The sequence below is a fragment of the Schistocerca cancellata genome, chromosome 9, assembly GCF_023864275.1.
Source record: "Schistocerca cancellata isolate TAMUIC-IGC-003103 chromosome 9, iqSchCanc2.1, whole genome shotgun sequence".
NCBI classification, from domain to species: domain Eukaryota; kingdom Metazoa; phylum Arthropoda; class Insecta; order Orthoptera; family Acrididae; genus Schistocerca; species Schistocerca cancellata.
Genome location: NC_064634.1, coordinates 440,122,655 through 440,141,531, shown reverse-complemented (window position 1 = coordinate 440,141,531; position 18,877 = coordinate 440,122,655). Strand labels below are relative to the sequence as shown.

The 18,877-nt window shown below is 42.7% G+C and overlaps 7 non-coding genes across 7 annotated transcripts; all 7 read right to left on the bottom strand.

Moving 5' to 3' along the window:
- Positions 1-14,754: 14,754 nt before the first annotated feature.
- Trnas-cga (transfer RNA serine (anticodon CGA)) lies at positions 14,755-14,829 on the bottom strand. The gene has a single exon. It is a non-coding gene; the product is annotated as a tRNA-Ser (tRNA).
- A 226-nt stretch (positions 14,830-15,055) lies between these two features.
- Trnas-cga (transfer RNA serine (anticodon CGA)) lies at positions 15,056-15,130 on the bottom strand. The gene has a single exon. It is a non-coding gene; the product is annotated as a tRNA-Ser (tRNA).
- Positions 15,131-15,356: 226 nt separating this feature from the next.
- Positions 15,357-15,431, bottom strand: Trnas-cga (transfer RNA serine (anticodon CGA)). The gene has a single exon. It is a non-coding gene; the product is annotated as a tRNA-Ser (tRNA).
- Positions 15,432-15,657: 226 nt separating this feature from the next.
- Trnas-cga (transfer RNA serine (anticodon CGA)) lies at positions 15,658-15,732 on the bottom strand. Its single transcript has one exon. It is a non-coding gene; the product is annotated as a tRNA-Ser (tRNA).
- Positions 15,733-15,958: 226 nt separating this feature from the next.
- On the bottom strand, positions 15,959-16,033 carry Trnas-cga (transfer RNA serine (anticodon CGA)). Its single transcript has one exon. It is a non-coding gene; the product is annotated as a tRNA-Ser (tRNA).
- A 226-nt stretch (positions 16,034-16,259) lies between these two features.
- Positions 16,260-16,334, bottom strand: Trnas-cga (transfer RNA serine (anticodon CGA)). Its single transcript has one exon. It is a non-coding gene; the product is annotated as a tRNA-Ser (tRNA).
- A 226-nt stretch (positions 16,335-16,560) lies between these two features.
- On the bottom strand, positions 16,561-16,635 carry Trnap-cgg (transfer RNA proline (anticodon CGG)). Its single transcript has one exon. It is a non-coding gene; the product is annotated as a tRNA-Pro (tRNA).
- Between the last annotated feature and the right edge of the window lie 2,242 nt (positions 16,636-18,877).

The following is an 18,877-nucleotide window of genomic DNA, read 5'->3' as shown; positions in this document are numbered from 1 at the left end:
TCCTGCCAATAAAACGGAGCCTTTAGTTAGCCTTCCCCACAACATTTTCTATGCGTTCCTTCCAATTTAAGTTGTTCGTAATTGTAATACCTAGCTATTTAGTTGAATTTACGGCTTTTAGATAAGACTGATTTATCGTGTAACCGAAGTTTAACGAGTTCCTTTTAGCACTGATGTGGATGACCTCACACTTTTCGTTATTTAGGGTCAACTGCCACTTTTCATGCCATTCAGATATCTTTTATAAATCGTTTTGCAGTTTGTTTTGATCTACTGATGACTTTATTAGTCGATAAACGACAGCGTCATCTGCAAACAACCGAAGACGGCTGTTCAGATTGTCTCTCAAGTCGTTTATATAGATAAGGAACAGCAAAGAGCCTATAACACTACCTTGGGGAACGCCAGAAATCACTTCTGTTTTAATCGATGATTTTTCCGTCAATTACTACGAACTGTGACCTCTCTGACAGGAAATCAGAAAATTCAGTCACATAGCTGAGACGATATTCCATAAGCAATTTCACTACGAGACGTTTGTCTGGTACAGTGTCAAAAAGCCTACCGAAAATCCAGAAATACGGAATCGATCTGAAATCCCTTGTCAGTAGCACTCAACACTTCATGCAAATAAAGAGCTAGTTGTGTCTGACCAGAACGATGTTTTCTAAACCCATGTTGACTGAGTGTCAATAGACTGTTTTCATCGAGGTAATTCATAATGTTCGAACACAATATATGTTCCAAAATCCTGCTGCATATCGACGTTAACGATATGGGCCTATAATTTAGTGGATTACTCCTACTACGTTTCTTGAATACTGTTGTGACCTGTGCAAATTTCCAGTCTTTGGGTACGGATCTTTCGTGGAGCGAACGGTTGTATATGATTGTAAAGTATGGAGGTAATGCATCAGCATACTCCGAAAGAAACCTAATTGGTATACAGTCTGGACCAGAAGACTTGCTTTTATTAAGTGATTTAAGTTGCTTCACTACTCCAAGGATATTTACTTCTACGTTACTTATGTTGGCAGCTGTTCTCGATTCGAATTCTGGAATATATACTTCGTCTTCTTTTGTGCAACTGTTTACGTAATCTTTCCTTACTCAGAGTCAGTTATCTTGGGACAACGAAATAACTACAAATCAGATAAAATACGAGAAAATATTACTTCTACAACTTTGCTTACACCGTTTTTCCCGAATTTCGAGGCTTTATTGCTAAAACATTACAAAAAATTTACGCTTAAAAGTATTGGCCATCGCAAGCCACTATTTTCACCCATAGTTCGCGCAGCATACGAAGTTTGGGGCGGAAGAACTGAGTGTCATTTGAGAATATCCATGAATCGATCCTATTTTGCACTTTTTCGTATGAACAGAAGTACTGATCAGTTGGGATACGTGCCACTGAAAAAAAAAAAAAAAAAAAAAACATGGTAGTCAGAGGGAGCAATGTCTGGAGAATAAGGTGAGTGGCGTAGGACTTCCTATTTGAACGTTTCCAAGTATCATGCTGCGGAATCACCTTTCCATGCCTGTATTTTGGCAGTTTGTCTTTCAGCGCTGGGCTCAAACTTACCAACTACTTTCGATAACGATCTCTTGTGCTCGTTTCCGTCGGTTTCAGTAGCTTCGAATACCTTCTCTCTTCCGTCGCCATGCCGATCTCCGACGTGAAAATCACTGTTGTTGAAGCATTGAAACCATTCTCTGCACGTTCTTTCACCAATAGGTGCCTCATCGTATGTCTTACGCAGAATTTTATGCGCCCCAGCCACAGATTTCTTCACCCTAAATCAGGAAATTAAAACTTGCAGCAAATGACGGGAACTGGGTTCATAAACCGACATACTAAATCGAAAATACTTTGTGATACAATCACAAATGGATTATTATTTTGATAGGGTTATGTTTACAAATGCCTAAACTTATTTTATTATACTTACGATCTGCCACGTGCACCACCATTTGCCGCTACTACCATGTATTCCAAAACGGCGGAAGCAAAGCTGTAGACCTAATACGTTTTCAGTGAATTTCCTTTACATTACGTCTACGGTCACAAACTTTTTGTCAACAGATTACTGTTTTCGGTCTATAATAAGTGGTGAATCACGAGAGCCGTATTTTAAAGGGTTTCAATACCAAGTTCGAGAAGGAGAAAGGATGATCATTCGAGGAACATGGCAGTTCTTATATATGGAGATGACTACATTAGGAAAACGGAAGAGTTTTTTGCAGAAAACCGTTTATAGTAGTTCACAAAGACCCAACTGAGAAGTTTCAGACTAGTTTGCAGAGAAATATTGACAGCTTCCAGTTTCTTCTTAACGAATATAAAAAGACATAGCTTAAAATGATGAATGTCAAACTTCCCCAGCTTAGATCTCAGGTTAAGATTCACAAAGATGGAAATCCGGTTCATCTGATTGTTAACAATGTGTCGTCATTATGCTATAAATTAAATAAATTTCTTAACAATAAACTTAAATCAGTTTACAAGTTCGATAATTATTTTGGGGTAAAAAACAGTTCGTAACAAACAAATACAGTCAAGGATATTCAAATGCCAAGTAATGCGACAGTAGCATCCTTGGATGTAAAGAACATCTGCAGTAATGTCCCAGTAAAAGAGTAAAAGAGACTGTTGACATTATTAGGCGTAATCCCCTAAAAAAATGTGGTCATTATAGACTGAAACCGGTAATCTGTTGACAAAAAGTTTGTGACCATAGACGTAAAGTAAAGGAAATTTATTCTACAAGGTGTGATTGAAAAGTTTCAAGAATGGATCCGCTACTGCTTACTGGTTTGGCGAGCAGGTACACGAAGGGTGGGGAATGAGTCATTTTCTTGTCCTTGAACGCCCTCTGACAGGAAACTGCGTTTTCTTTATTCTGTTCGTTGTGGCAGCTGGTTGAGTGCGGGTCTGTTAGGGCTTATTGCTGGATCTTGCGTGCGTGAAAATGGACGTAAAAACTTTGCAACGAGTTTGTGTGGAATTTTATTTTAAAACCGGGAAATCGGCTTCTCAGACTTACAAGCTATTAAAGACAGCTTTTGGACGTAATTGTTTGAGCCAGTCAAATGTTTTTGTCTGGTTCAACAGATTTAAAAGTGGTCGCGAATCATTTGAAGATGAACCACAGTCCAGCCGTCCTTCCACCTCAAAAACGAATGAAAATGTTGTTAAAGTTCGCGACTTAGTGCGCTCTGATCGTAGTCTTACAATTAGGGATATGGCTAATAAACTTAAGTTTCTATGCAGTTCAGTCAATTTTAACTGAAGACATGAACATGCGTCAAGTGTCTCCAAAATTCTTTCCAAGTATTGTCGAGTGACCAGAAACAATACCGAATTGAAGTGTGCCAAGAGTTGACTAATCGGACTAAAAATGACCCTGATTTGTTAAAGAGAGTAATTACAGGTGACGAATCGTGTGTATATGGATATGATCCTGAAACCAAAGTGTAGCCTTCGCAGCAGGGACTCCCACGTTCACCACGACCGAAAAAAGCGTGGCAAAGTCGGTCGAAGGTAATTTTTTTCGATTCTACCGGTATCGTGCATTATGAATTTACCCCTGGAGGACAGACAATTAACCAGGAATACTACAAATGTGTCATTGAGGGTTTGTGCGAAAAGGTGCGGAAGAAAAGTCCTGCATTGTGGAGAGACAGGAGTTGGGTGCTACACCGTGACAATGCTCCGGATCATCGCGCTTTCTCCATCGTTGAATTTTTGACCAAATTCAAAATTCCTCCGCTTCCACAACCGCCATTTTCCCCTGATTTGGCCCCTGCCGACTTCTACCTGTTTCATAAGCTGAAATTTTCACTGGAAGATAAGCGATTAGATTCGATTGAAGACATCCAGGCAAATAAAGAAAGCGTCCTTAACACACTTCAGGAAAAAAAATTTCCAGTAATATTTCCAAAAGTGGAAACACCGTTGGAGTCGGTGTGTTCAGTCAGAAGGGGACTATTTTGAAGGAAATGCATCACAGATGAATGTAAGTACCGCCGCTGTACAAGTACAAGCCCATTCTTAAAACTTTCCAATCACACCTCGTATATTCGGGTCACTGTTTTATTTGCAATGTCGCAGCTTGTGAAACATTTTCAGTGCTTTTAAAAATGCTACTCGGCGTACCAACTGGTCCATACCCAGGGGGTGGGGTGGGAAGCGGCTATCAAATTTTAAAAAGCAACGTCGCATTTTTATTGTAAATTCGATTTCTATGGGAAAAAATATGTAGCTATTGCATCTTTTGTCATTCGTACCTTTTGTTGCTGCGCGATAGACTTGTTCAGTAATTTTGGAAAAAGCTTGTATGAGGTGTGTCCTCTGACCCCTCACCAACGAGATGCTTGTTTATAAGAATTATTTCAGAGTAAGTGCTCAAAAATATCGCTGCCCACTTCGATACACTTACGATTCGACACAGCTAAGAAGCGTTTCCGATGTAATTTACTGACATGCATTGTTGATCGCTGAATCATGTGCACGCAGTGAGTTCAAGTCAAATAATGCGTGAACGAATGTTTCAGAAGAGCTGCACGGAAACAACTGCAAAACACCGAGTCGTTTGGCATGCACGCGTGATTTTATGTTTTTAATCCAATGCATTTTTCTCTAGATTATAGTATCTTCGAACTCAGTTGTATTTTTCAATTACAGAGCTATCTATTGCGAAGTGATAAAAGTGTTACATACAAAAGTAGTTTTTCTTGTGGAATTCGATTCTAAACTGATAGTGGGAAGTTCTGTTTAAGATTTCAAAGTCTCCCTCCATATCACCCCCTGGGAGGTGGGAAGGGTTTCAACATTGGTCTCGCAGGATTGCATTTTTAAAAATATTGAAGACGTAGTTTTCCGTTTTTTAATTCGATACATAGTGTTTGAGGTATTTCGTAGTCTCAAGATAAAAAGACTCATCCTGTGTACACGCAATGTAGATGGCATTCTCCAACCTACAGTGTGTGGTATCGCTGGAATACTAACTGGTTGCTTTTCCAAGGATATGGCACGCTTAGTGCTAGTTCGACTTTCGTTGCATGCTGCTTCAATTTTCCTCGATATGTCATGAAGAAGAAAAGCAGTAAAGATATGAGTAGACGCCGTGAAAACCGTTTTTTGGTGACAGCTGTCTGCCACTGAAACTGTGCTTAGCCCTCCTTACTGCTCAGATTTGCAAATAAAACGCGAGCTCTGCATGCATTTACTTTCGGCACTGTAATCAGAGAGTCCCCCCCTCCCCCCCCCCCCCCTCCCCTCCCTCACGCCTCTTTCATAGGCCTACTATACGGGAGTTGCGTAAACAGCGACATAAAGATGAGTAACGGGTAGAAGATGTTTTGAACAATTTCTTTCGTGTGTCAGGTAACTAGGGGGCGCACTGTCAGTATGTGGGAAAGTGATGTACTGATCACTTGTATTGCAGAAGCAGCGGACACTAGTGTTGAAATCAATCCCTACGTACTCACAATTACGTAATAAATGGTAACTAACGTTCTTAAAAAGCATTATTGAGTGTTTCTCTACAAATGGTTTCACTCTCAATTACGAAAGGGACAACATATTCAGTTCTGTACACCTAGTGGTACTACGCCAACGATAAACGTAACACAAGCTGAGGAAATACGCAAATAAAATAAATAACTCACTACATCCCATGAGGTACAGTGAAGCATATAACTGTAATACTAGAAGAAAAAAATGACATTAATTATTCTACATTAAAATTGTCTTTAATACAAAAGGACTTCACAATGCTGCGATCAAAATATTTCCTCACTTGCCTAGAGATATAAAATGTCTGACAGGCAGCAAAGTTAAAATTGAAAAACCAAATGAAAAAGTTTGTCCTTGATAACTCATTCTATTCTGTAGAACGATTCCAATTTTTGTAATGTGAAAGAGATGGTGTGCAGGAATTACTAATTCACATCTGTATTTAAGAAAAACATTTGTAAATGGTCAGCATCGAGCCATATTTACATACGAATGTGTACTGTGTATGTAGAGTGACTCATTTAATATCATTACTATTAATGTACAAATGATCCAAGGAACATAAACTAACGAAGTAGCAGCTGAAGTAGAATGAAGGCTTTCACAACCAGATGACATGGCTGCTGGTAAATATTTCGGGATGTGAGGTCGTGGTCCAAGAAACTCTTCTGTTGCTGATGTTTCGTCCAGGACTGCGCTGGACATCCTCAGAGGCGCTCCTCTGCTGAGTGTTGCCGACTGACCAGTAGGACGTCCGAGAGCGACTGTAGAAAACGGGGCGAGGTCGAAGTAACACGTGATGAGCAGGATAATCCTTGTCAGAGATAAAACTTAACTATCGATTGTCGTTTTGTCAGAGATAAAATTGTCTAGCGATTCTGCAGCTATTGTCCATATGTCGCTAAGGTTCATTGCCTCCTCTTTCCTGTTAAAATTATGCTGGTGCTTATAGATTTCAATGGCTTCTCTACATAGCCGTGGATAATTTCATTAAAAGTTTTGTCGATAGAGACGAACGGATATGCACATCAGAACATCTGGACGCTGAAATAAAACATCTGAAGCAGGCCTTCGAGAAAAATGGCTACTCAGGGAAAGAGGTAAAGAGACATTTGCGACCAAGGAACAGAAGACCGAAGGACAAGGATGAACCACAACGTCGGAAAAATACAGTTTCTCTTCCTTTTATTAAAAAAGTAACCGATCAGATTGATAAGATTTTACAGAAACATGATATCAGATCTCTCTTTAGATCAGCAACGAAAATAAATCAAATACTCCGATCTGTGAAGAATAAACTCCCTCTGTGGTGTACACAAAATTCCTTATACGTGTGGCAAAGTTTATATTGGAACTAGCAAGAGGAGCGCAAATACACGGCTAACAGAGCACAAAAGTCTTTACCGACTAGGAAAACTGGAGAAATCAGCTCCAGCAGAGTATGCTCTTCAGTCAGGAAACCACGAAGTGAAGTTTTCTGAAACAGAAATTTTATCTACAACATTAAATTATTGTCCACGACTATGTAGAGAAGCCATTGAAATTTATAAGCATTCGGATAATTTGAATAGGAAAGAGGAAGCAATGAAAATTAGCACATATGGACAGTAGCTCTGCAGAATCGCTAGACAATTTTATTTTTGACAAGACGACAATCGATTGTTAACTTTTATATTTGACAAGGATTATCTTTGCTTATCACGTGTTACTTGGATCACGCCCTCTTTTCTACAGTTTATATGTCGTTCTCGGACGTCCGACCGGTCAGTCGGCAAGACTCAGAGGAGGAGCGCCTCTGAGGATGTCCAGCGCAGTGCTGGACGAAACGTCAGAAACAGAAGAGTTTCTTGCACCACGACCTAACATCCCAAAAGGTTTACCAGCAGCAGCTGAAATCTCAGCGGTAACTGCGAAAATATAAATAAGCTATGAACAGGATGGCGAAGAGCGTCTCTATGCTCGCGAAAAAGCCGGAAGTCATAAAGCAATTATCAAGGACCAAGATTAAGCCATATTAGACAGTAATGTCGAGAATTCATTCGAATCAGCTACTGAAGTGGGCATAAATCTAAATCTGCCAGTGGGTGCAATAATTGTGTATCGACTTCTTCATGCTCCTGGTTTCAATCCACGCAGTCTTGACAGAAGACAAGCAATTAAATCTCGCAATCAAGATGCACCAGTATCGTCTTATCTCCACTGCCTCCCAGCTGGCAAAGCCCTCTAGAACGTGGTGCAATGAACGCACGGAAAAGAATTCGGACGAGGATAGCAGACTTTCTACATGGTGATCCGAAAACATTCGTTACTCTCCAGAGCACAGTGTTACCGCAGCACGATGAAGTGGAATAAGTTTCACTAATTGGGGCTGGATGACTGCTGCTCGAATGGGAGAAATCGTTCTAATTTAATTGAGGATGGGCTTGGAGGAAAAAATGTACGCAGCAGAAGACATGTTTATCATACACACTGCACGAGATCACAACACCATGCACACGTCGTAACCAACCAAAAATTGACTGAATGAACACCAAAAAGTACTGTCAATGAAACTGACCACACAGTTTCCAGGTCGAAACAAATCAAGACATATTTTAACGTTATACTTATATACTTATATGGTGTCTGTTCTTTCGGACGTAATGTGTGGACATACAATGTGAGAATGTGGGTATCGCGGGAGGCGTGCGCGAGATAGTCCCTGCAGTCGCGCTATCCTCTGTGCCCTCGGTGTCTCAGATGAATAGAGCGTCTGCCATATAAGCAGGAGATCCCGGGTTCGAGTCCCAGTCAGGGTTCACATTTTCACCTGTCCCCGTCAGCAGCTGAAGGTATTAATACAATTCTAATTTCGTTATTTTGACGTTGGTGTTCAAGTCTGAACCGTATCAGGAACGACCTAGAAATACTCCTCAGAGCCCTGTTTTTAAGACGAGGGAGAGGGTCAGAGAACATCAGCATACTCGGTGCTCAATGGTCCCCTTTTAGTGAGGTGATGGGCCACTGTGGTTGGCGGACGCTGTATTAGAGGTAAAAAATACTAATTTTATTCAGATTTTATCATGTTCACAACAATCATTTTTTGTACCTAAAGAATGCTGTGACTCATACATCCTTTGAGTTACAGCTGTTTTTAAATATAGGAATTCATGGTTCTCATATAAAAAGGGAAAAAAATGGTGCAACTTATTTGAAAAAGTTACTTTAATATTTTTCTCACGCAGACAGGTCATTGAAATGCACCTAAAATCGTTTTTTAAAATTCTTCTTACAATCCTGTTTTTTTATAACTTTCAACAGTGAGGAAAACAATACTCACTGGACACTGTTTCAGTTTATGACCACAGTTTTCATCTCAATATAACAAAGCCAACTAGTCGAAAATTTGCTTTATACGCTTTAATACGCACCAAGCACAAAATCATAGCGACTCCTATTTTTCGTTGCAAACCATTCGAATTTTGCGCTCTATTTTAAATGGGTATACCACAATTAGTACGTTCGCCGCCGTAGCTGATTGGACAGCGCGTCGGCTAGATGCCGGTTTTGGGGCGGGGGGGGGGGGGAAGGGGGAGGGGTCTGGGTCTACCCTCCGGGAGGTCCTCGCCACACGACGACAATTAGTATGACCACGAAGCAGATGTATAACACTAGAAGTAAAGCAAAAATCAGATAGTTTCTGTAAAATCGTATGAGTAAGATTACAGGGTGCGCGCGCTACGATTATGTCGGTGCAGAGCGTCGCCAACCGGCGCATGCAAAGTGTGTGTACGGTCTCAATAGGCACAGGATCAGCGCCGCACGTGCGGAACGTGCGCGTCGTGCTGTAGTGTCGTGTCAGGCCACACGTGGTATACACGTGTCAATTTGCGCGTAGCCCGGCTTTCATGGGTATTATTAGGCCGACTTTCCCGCTTCGCTGACGCAAACTGCAATCCTCTGCCGGTAGAGGGCTCCGAATTGCAGCGCGTAACATGGCGGGCGGTCTGTAACGTAACTACGTCGGTATGTGAGAAACAGTGTACTGTAATCGAGTTTCTTACCGCAGAAAACGCACTTCTAACCGAAATCCATAGCAGAATGAAAGCTATGTACGGTGATAATTGTCTCGACGACACTAATGTGCGACGCTTGGTTGTTTGTACTCGTAATGAAGGATATGGCGGTGCTGACCTCAACGTGGGCAACAGAGCTTTATCTATTTCCAAAAACAGTACAATTTAAGGATTGCACTTTGATAATGATGAAGCAGTGCAAGCGGAGATGTGGTTGTGACTCTGTCAACGAAGTCAAACATTCTACAGTGACGGTACCATCAAACTGGTCTCTCGGTGGGAGAAATGTGTTCGTCGCCAATGTAAGTATTTTGAGAAATACGGGGTGATCAAAAAGTCTCTCCGCAGTGCCACATGATTGTTCGCCTACTGGGTTACTTCCCGTCAAGTGGGGGACACTTTCAACATTTAATGTGAAAATTTGTAAGTAAAAATGAATATCTAATAAATTAATAACTTGTATTTCACTGAGTTTCATTTCAGTATATTCAATGCGGCATACGGCATACGCAGCTACCAATCATACGGCACTGCGGAGAGACTTGTTGAACACCCGGTAAGACATGAAATATAAACATGTAGAATGTTAATAAAGATGGTTTCATTTAAAAAACCTGTATGAGTTTACAAAAAATGGGGAAGGATTACTTTTCTGCACGCCCTCGTACATCGACTGGCAACGAACTGAAGTCACAATAGTCTCGTTTCTCTGGCTACAGTATTAGACGGACAAATACAACGGGCTCACTACAATCAGGAATGTTTGTTAATAGTATTCAAGGACTCTTCGATTTAAGCCGTACACTATACAGAAAGTTTAGCATAGAAAAGAATTGTCTAAAAAAATGTATAGAAGTTTCAAAACTTGGTGTCTAAAATGCCAGAAAAGTAGTATGTCTAACCAATTTTTTCGAAGAAACCAAAATTAAAGAATAATAATATACAGATTTCAAACAGGGCTGCGCTTCAGCAACGATTCATGTAGAAACTTGGTATGATTGGAAACAAGAAGCCAATCAGTTTCAGAAGGAAACTAGGCCTATTGAACAAATTATTACAAAATATACTGTTCTTTGGCGCGCTCTCATACTTATTTACAAGTTCTTCTCGTGCTGTTTCATGCTCGCATACGCATATAATTAGGATTGTTTACCTGAACCTGCTTGCTTCTTACATGCCACTTTACATGCCACATGACTTTGCGCCTCCCTTCGACCCCCCCCCCCCCCTCCACCTTCCCCCGTCCATCCTACACCCGTTTTTCTATTTCCATTAGTTTTATTATGTGTTAATTTTAGCTGTTAACCACTTTGTTTGCTGAATCAGGCATTGTCTGCTCAGTGCGGCTATGTGCACATTCGTTCGCGCAGGAAGCGCTGCTTTCCATAGTTTACCTGTCGTCAGTGCTTGCACATTTTAGTCAGTCGGCTCATGTCACTAGCCTCGTAAATGTCTGCTGGAAATAATGTCGTGTGTGCTTTATTCTAAATTTTACGACAAAGACCTGCGGTATTGGGCTGCTATCTTCAATTAACACTTTAACTGTTGGTATTTGTGGTGACATGCACCTTGTTCTAGAAAAGAGCCTTATGTCTAAAGGTGATTTTACGAGTCAGTATGCACTTGTAAAAAAAGTTTGTAGTTATTATTTGCCGAATTTGGTTCCTTCTCTGGATGACACTTGTACCTATTTTGTAACACAACATTGTAGTGGCTGTGTTGTTAAGAAGAACGATGCAATCTTCTTTCGGACATACAGGTGTGTCCGAAGGTTGAGTGACTGATTGGCGATAGGGGACCAAACAGCAAGGTCATCAGTCCCATCGGATTAGGGAAGGATGGGGAAGGAGGGTAGCCGTGCCCTTTCAAAGGAACCATCCCGGCATTTACCTGGAGCGATTTAGGGAAATCACATAAAACCTAAATCATCGTCCTCCTGAGTACGCGTCAAGTGTGCTAACCACAGCGCCACCCCGCTCGATCGCGTCCGAATGAACAGGCAACGTGGAAACTACAGCCATTATGAAATACATGAAATGCATTCGCAATTGAGAATAAGAACAACCATAAGCTCTATAATGGAATAACGCAATGAAAATTTGTGCTGGACAGGGTCACGAATCCGGATTTTCCGCTTTACATGGGTGCCTTAACCGCCTTATCTGTCTGTGTATGACTCCCAGCCAAACCGAGACTTCCATATTATAATGTTCCCCCAAGTGTTAGCGGATTTCGTGACTGTGTGTTTTCGCGCAGTAGCGCTGAGACGATTTTATCGCTGAAAAAAAAAAAGACACTGTGATTACAACAAAATTAATATTTCTGTAATTATATTACCTATATAATTTAAGCGAACAAGGACTCGCAACCTTTTGTTCTCTCTCTTCCTGATCACCCATTGTCTGGTGCGGTCAAAAATTATTGCTTGGTCAACGTTATGTAGAGATTTTGTTATTTGTGCTCATTTTGTATAATAATATCTATTTAATTTCATTGTGTTTGTTATTATGACGAATCATACCTTTTTTCCTCAGCTTTTTTTCGTGAATTTGATACTTAAATGTGGCTTACTTTGTGTGGGGATGTCTGGTAGTGAATGATCGCGTATTAACGGCACCAATCAGTGTAATACGTTTGGTTTGCTTTCAGAATAGAATCTGCATGTAAAGTTTAACTTTCTACAAAACGAAGTCCGATAGCTTTTTGGCGTAAATCACGTCCCAAAATTATATTCGCCAACAGACAATCCCGGTGGTAGAGGAGCCTACCTAAAAAAATATGAATCATGATGGTGGTAATAAATTCCAATTTCAATATTTAAAAAATATTTTTACGTGATTTTTCAAGTACATAATTTTTCTTGATTTAATTGAAGATTCAATTAGCCAAAGATAATTTTAATTTGATTCAGACTTGCATTTGAGTTCAAACATTTTAAAAGTCAGAATAATATAAAATTAAATAACAAAAAACAAAAAAGCCATCATTAGAATATATCGTGTTTTCTGCGTCACAATCTGTATTCGCACACACATTAAGTAATTCCCGTACAAGGAAGAACATTTTAATTGAAAGATGCTGCCGGTATCGGCGGATGATTACAATATGGCAGTGCTTGCACAGCAATATCATATTTATCTGCCATTACCTGGCAGAGACTTTCAATTAAATTTAAACTGGTGGTATCAGTATACGATTATGAAACAGAATATCACTCTTCCTCAAAACACATAAACGCTTATATCCTATCACATATTTCCTGTTATACGAGGTGGCAACAGGGCTACTACTAAACGCAGTAAGAAAAGATGAAATACCATCGAAAGTGAAATATTTCACAGAGACTAAATGGCTATTGTCTAAGAATCGGTTAACACAGTCTGAATTGATGCACTCTCACTGTTTAAAGGGCTCATCGCCCTACACTCAGTAGAAGAGAAAGTACGAGTACTCATTCTCTTGTACAGATGCCAATGGGGAGTATCTACTACCAGAAACATAGAAAGAAAATACTTCTATTGGAAAGATGTAGAGAAGGCCACAGAAAACATGTTGCACAAATGCAAGCTATGGAGGAAATACCAAGCTGCTCCACTCAAGTCATATTTTCAATTGCCTAAAGCATCGAAGCTGTGGCGTAGAATCCACTTGGACTATGATGGACTATTATTAGGAAAAAAATTGGACCACTTCAGAACACATCTGTACTAGTTTCTCATACTTCGTAAGAATGAGAAGCGCAGATGCGGTGAACACATTTCAGATACTGAGGAAGATATTTTCAGTAGCAGGATAATTAGCAGCTATTAACACACAGTTTACTGTTAGAGAATTTGAAGAGTTTTGTGTGGAAAATGGAACGCAGTATCTTCGCAGTGCGCCATTTCACGCTGAATCGTAAGGTGTAGCTGAAAGTTTCAGCATAATTTTCAAAACACAAATAAAGAAACTGAACTATAAACACAATAAAGATAATGCCCATTTGCTGTTACTCATATCCTACACAAGCACTCCCCATAAGGAAAAGTCCCCAGTTCCATGTAAAGAAGATAAGAACTTAAACGCCCGCATCTCGTGGTCGTGCGGTAGCGTTCTCGCTTCCCACGCCCGGGTTCCCGGGTTCGATTCCCGGCGGGGTCAGGGATTTTCTCAGCCTCGTGATGGCTGGGTGTTGTGTGCTGTCCTTAGGTTAGTTAGGTTTAAGTAGTTCTAAGTTCTAGGGGACTGATGACCATAGATGTTAAGTCCCATAGTGCTCAGAGCCATTTGAGCCATAAGAACTTAAACATTGCCTAACAGCACTTCACAAGCATGAAGTAACAGAGAATGAGACAAAACAATTTTTTTATAGGCGTATCAAAGCAAGGTGGTACGGTACCCGGGAACAGTAGCATGCAAACTGCGGAACATACCATACGTCATAGTTATTGAAGATAGTGTTGCCCATCGTAGGCATGAGGACCAACTACGACTTTCCACTCCAGAAAGTACAAACTCTCTTCAGTTTCATATGGTGACAATGGATCTATCCTGAAGGGGAAGTAGGATTTCTGGAAATTTGTGGTAAGTTCCTATGGTACCAAACTGCTGAGGTCATCGGTCCCTAGGCTTGCACACTACTTAATCTGACTTACGCTAAGGACAACACACACACACCCATGCCCGACGGAGGACTCGAACCGGGGCAAGAGGCCTTAGACCCCGCGGCTACCCCCCCGCGTCGAATTGGGAGTCATGGAAGTGTGGCAGTTAAACAGCGCTGATGCCCTACAGCAACCGGAACTCATGCAGGTTGTGCTCAGCAGTTGCAGCGTGGAGACCAGCAAAGAAACAGCAGTGAGAGCAGAAGAAGAAATTGCTCCACATACTCCCGCTTGGGGAGGGGCGGGGAGGAAGCATGTTGCGACTGCGAGTCGCGCGGTTGCAAATCTACTGCTGGCCATCGCACGCAGCGCGGGACAGCCTGCTCGCCAGGCGGAGTGTGACGACAAGCAATTCGAACGGCTCATATTGCACAGGTCACCAGGAGAACAGTCCGCCCGCGGTAGCTGACTGGTGCCGGCACGGTAGCTCAGCGTGCTCGGTCAGAGGGCTGCTCGCCGTCTATAATGAAAAAACTGAGTTAAGGAATCAACGATCAACTTGAACGGATGAAACTTCCTGGCAGATTAAAACTGTGTGCCCGACCGAGACTCGAACTCGGGACCTTTGCCTTTCGCGGGCAAGCGCTCTACCAACTGAGCTACCGAAGCACGACTCACGCCCGGTACTCACAACTTTACTTCTGCCAGTATCTCGTCTCCTACCTTCCAAACTTTACAGAAGCTCTCCTGCAAACCTTGCAGAACTAGCACTCCTGAAAGAAAGGATGTAGCGGAGACATGGCTTAGCCACAGCCTGGGGGATGTTTCCAGAATGAGATTTTCACTCTGCAGCGGAGTGTGCGCTGATATGAAACTTCCTGGCAGATTAAAACTGTGTGCCCGACCGAGACTCGAACTCGGGACCTTTGCCTTTCGCGGGCAAGCGCTCTACCAACTGAGCTACCGAAGCACGACTCACGCCCGGTACTCACAACTTTACTTCTGCCAGTATCTCGTCTCCTACCTTCCGAACTTTACAGAAGCTCTCCTGCAAACCTTGCAGAACTAGCACTCCTGAAAGAAAGGATGTAGCGGAGACATGGCTTAGCCACAGCCTGGGGGATGTTTCCAGAATGAGATTTTCACTCTGCAGCGGAGTGTGCGCTGATATGAAACTTCCTGGCAGATTAAAACTGTGTGCCCGACCGAGACTCGAACTCGGGACCTTTGCCTTTCGCGGGCAAGCGCTCTACCAACTGAGCTACCGAAGCACGACTCACGCCCGGTACTCACAACTTTACTTCTGCCAGTATCTCGTCTCCTACCTTCCAAACTTTACAGAAGCTCTCCTGCAAACCTTGCAGAACTAGCACTCCTGAAAGAAAGGATGTAGCGGAGACATGGCTTAGCCACAGCCTGGGGGATGTTTCCAGAATGAGATTTTCACTCTGCAGCGGAGTGTGCGCTGATATGAAACTTCCTGGCAGATTAAAACTGTGTGCCCGACCGAGACTCGAACTCGGGACCTTTGCCTTTCGCGGGCAAGCGCTCTACCAACTGAGCTACCGAAGCACGACTCACGCCCGGTACTCACAACTTTACTTCTGCCAGTATCTCGTCTCCTACCTTCCAAACTTTACAGAAGCTCTCCTGCAAACCTTGCAGAACTAGCACTCCTGAAAGAAAGGATGTAGCGGAGACATGGCTTAGCCACAGCCTGGGGGATGTTTCCAGAATGAGATTTTCACTCTGCAGCGGAGTGTGCGCTGATATGAAACTTCCTGGCAGATTAAAACTGTGTGCCCGACCGAGACTCGAACTCGGGACCTTTGCCTTTCGCGGGCAAGCGCTCTACCAACTGAGCTACCGAAGCACGACTCACGCCCGGTACTCACAACTTTACTTCTGCCAGTATCTCGTCTCCTACCTTCCAAACTTTACAGAAGCTCTCCTGCAAACCTTGCAGAACTAGCACTCCTGAAAGAAAGGATGTAGCGGAGACATGGCTTAGCCACAGCCTGGGGGATGTTTCCAGAATGAGATTTTCACTCTGCAGCGGAGTGTGCGCTGATATGAAACTTCCTGGCAGATTAAAACTGTGTGCCCGACCGAGACTCGAACTCGGGACCTTTGCCTTTCGCGGGCAAGCGCTCTACCAACTGAGCTACCGAAGCACGACTCACGCCCGGTACTCACAACTTTACTTCTGCCAGTATCTCGTCTCCTACCTTCCAAACTTTACAGAAGCTCTCCTGCAAACCTTGCAGAACTAGCACTCCTGAAAGAAAGGATGTAGCGGAGACATGGCTTAGCCACAGCCTGGGGGATGTTTCCAGAATGAGATTTTCACTCTGCAGCGGAGTGTGCGCTGATATGAAACTTCCTGGCAGATTAAAACTGTGTGCCCGACCGAGACTCGAACTCGGGACCTTTGCCTTCCGCGGGCAAGCGCTCTACCAACTGAGCTACCGAAGCACGACTCACGCCCGGTACTCACAACTTTACTTCTGCCAGTATCTCGTCTCCTACCTTCCAAACTTTACAGAAGCTCTCCTGCAAACCTTGCAGAACTAGCACTCCTGAAAGGAAGGATATAGCGGAGAGTGTCTTGTGACGGCCGCCCAGGCCAAACGCAACGGAAAAAAAGGCGGTCAGAGCTACAGAATGTCAATCCTAAGGGCCCGGGTTCGATTCCCGGCTGGGTCGGAGATCTTCTCCGCTCAGGGACTGTGAGTTGTCCTAATCATCATCATTTCATCCCCACCGACGCTCGAGCCGCTGAAGTGGCGTGAAATTGAACGACTTGCGCCCGGCGAACGGTTACCCGACGGGAGGCCCTAGTCGTACACCAGGATAACAGAAACTACACTGCGTAAAAGAATTCAAGGTTGAGTTAATTTTCCTCCAATGTCACGCTGAATTTTGAAATTTGGCTTAAAGGTGCCTGCAACCTTCTTTTGTGCAAAAGTATGATGCTCTGCGACGTCATCCTCGGGCTCGTCGATGCTTCAAACAGTAGTGCGTCGACACGTGTGAAAGGTGTTCCGAAGTTCACGTGATGTGTAAGGCATGTTAATAATGTTTGCAATGGCACCAAATTTCACCACAGTTGTGTCCACCTCCAACGTGGACGTGTCCTACGATGAAAAGATTGCCACGCACCTCCTGACACATCCCACCGCCACTCAAGCCTCGGAAGGTGGTATAAAGGACGCCAATGAAACTACCCCATTCCTTGGGCGTTCCTTTACACTCAGTTCGCGAGCTGAACTTAGCCTCTGAATGGGACAATAGGCTCAGGTTAATACTGTTTGTGCAACAATCACATGAAAGTGGAATATTTGTGTTACTGCATAAACCAGTGTCTTAGATTTACATGTTTGTAGTTATTTCCGTAGTTATGTGTGCGTTCGTAACTGTTTGTTAGGAGTAGTGTCCCTGTTCGTACAGACGTAGGAGCGACACATTGCAGGCAGTTGTCAATGTACAGAAGCCACAGCAGTCACGTCGATTGGCGAAAAAGTGAACTTACATTAATATTCCTGGTCTACTCATCACAACTCACAAATAATCTCACTAACTTGCAGGAACGTTCAACATATTAATCCTGCTTTAGTAGCTGACTGTCCAGAAACACAATGGCATCAAATAGAGAGCCCTCAACTGACGCCAAAAATCATGTACACACTCATAAGTTCACTGCACTCCAAGACAAAAATGCTTCTACACGTACAACCAGTGTAAAAAAAAAGTCTCCTTGGTTGAAAACTGACTTACATCAAATAATGAACAACAGGAATGCTGCTCACAGACGTTTCAAAGAAAATTTGAAACCTGAAGGCTACAAAGAATGTAGGAAGTCTTCGACGAGGGTAAGGAAATAAAATCAGGAAGCTCGTTTCTTTACATGCATCCGTGATGCTTGAAAGAATTTTCGTAGCTTGAGTATCGGAAGCGCGAAATCGGATACTGATTCTCAGGGCTCAGATGACAAACAAAACGAATTTTTCTCAGCACCCGTCCATCCCCATGATCCAAAGAACTATCACCAACAGGAGCCCCCAGTCTGCAGCACCCAGATACATACCATTTTCTTTTACAAGGAATACAATAAGGAAAGCAATAATAAGAACCTCTTCCAAAGCAGTAGGCAACGACGCTATCGGCGTAACCATGATAAAGAATGTTGCACATAACAACTGTCGAAACTGATGTACTTTCTTTTATTCTCGTGAATGGGATACATCCCATTCACACACTAGCCTTAACAACCCCTACGGACGAAAATAGAAATCACTTTGTGATTAGCGACCAGTCGGCATCTTAACCTATGTATCCAAAGCCCTAGAATATACTGTTCACGGTCAGATTAATGATACTTACGCAAATGTAACTTATATGACAAGTACCAGTCCTGCTTTCGTGAACAGCGTAACATAAACACTACGTTAATTAAAGAAGCTGATGACCTGAAATGCGCTGTGGACAGCTGTGAGGCCCACTATTGACACTACCAGACTTCAGCGAAAAGCATTCGATATCGTCACCTACCTCTACAACTACACTAACTTGTGGTCATTTCGCGAGAGGTATGTGGGATGAAGTGATATGTTTCCAGATTCTTTTAGAATTTCAGTAGGAAACCTCTCAAGGGTTCACAACGTCTCCCTTGTAGCGGCTGCCACTGGAGTAACGCTTTCGTGCCAGATTCTTTTAGA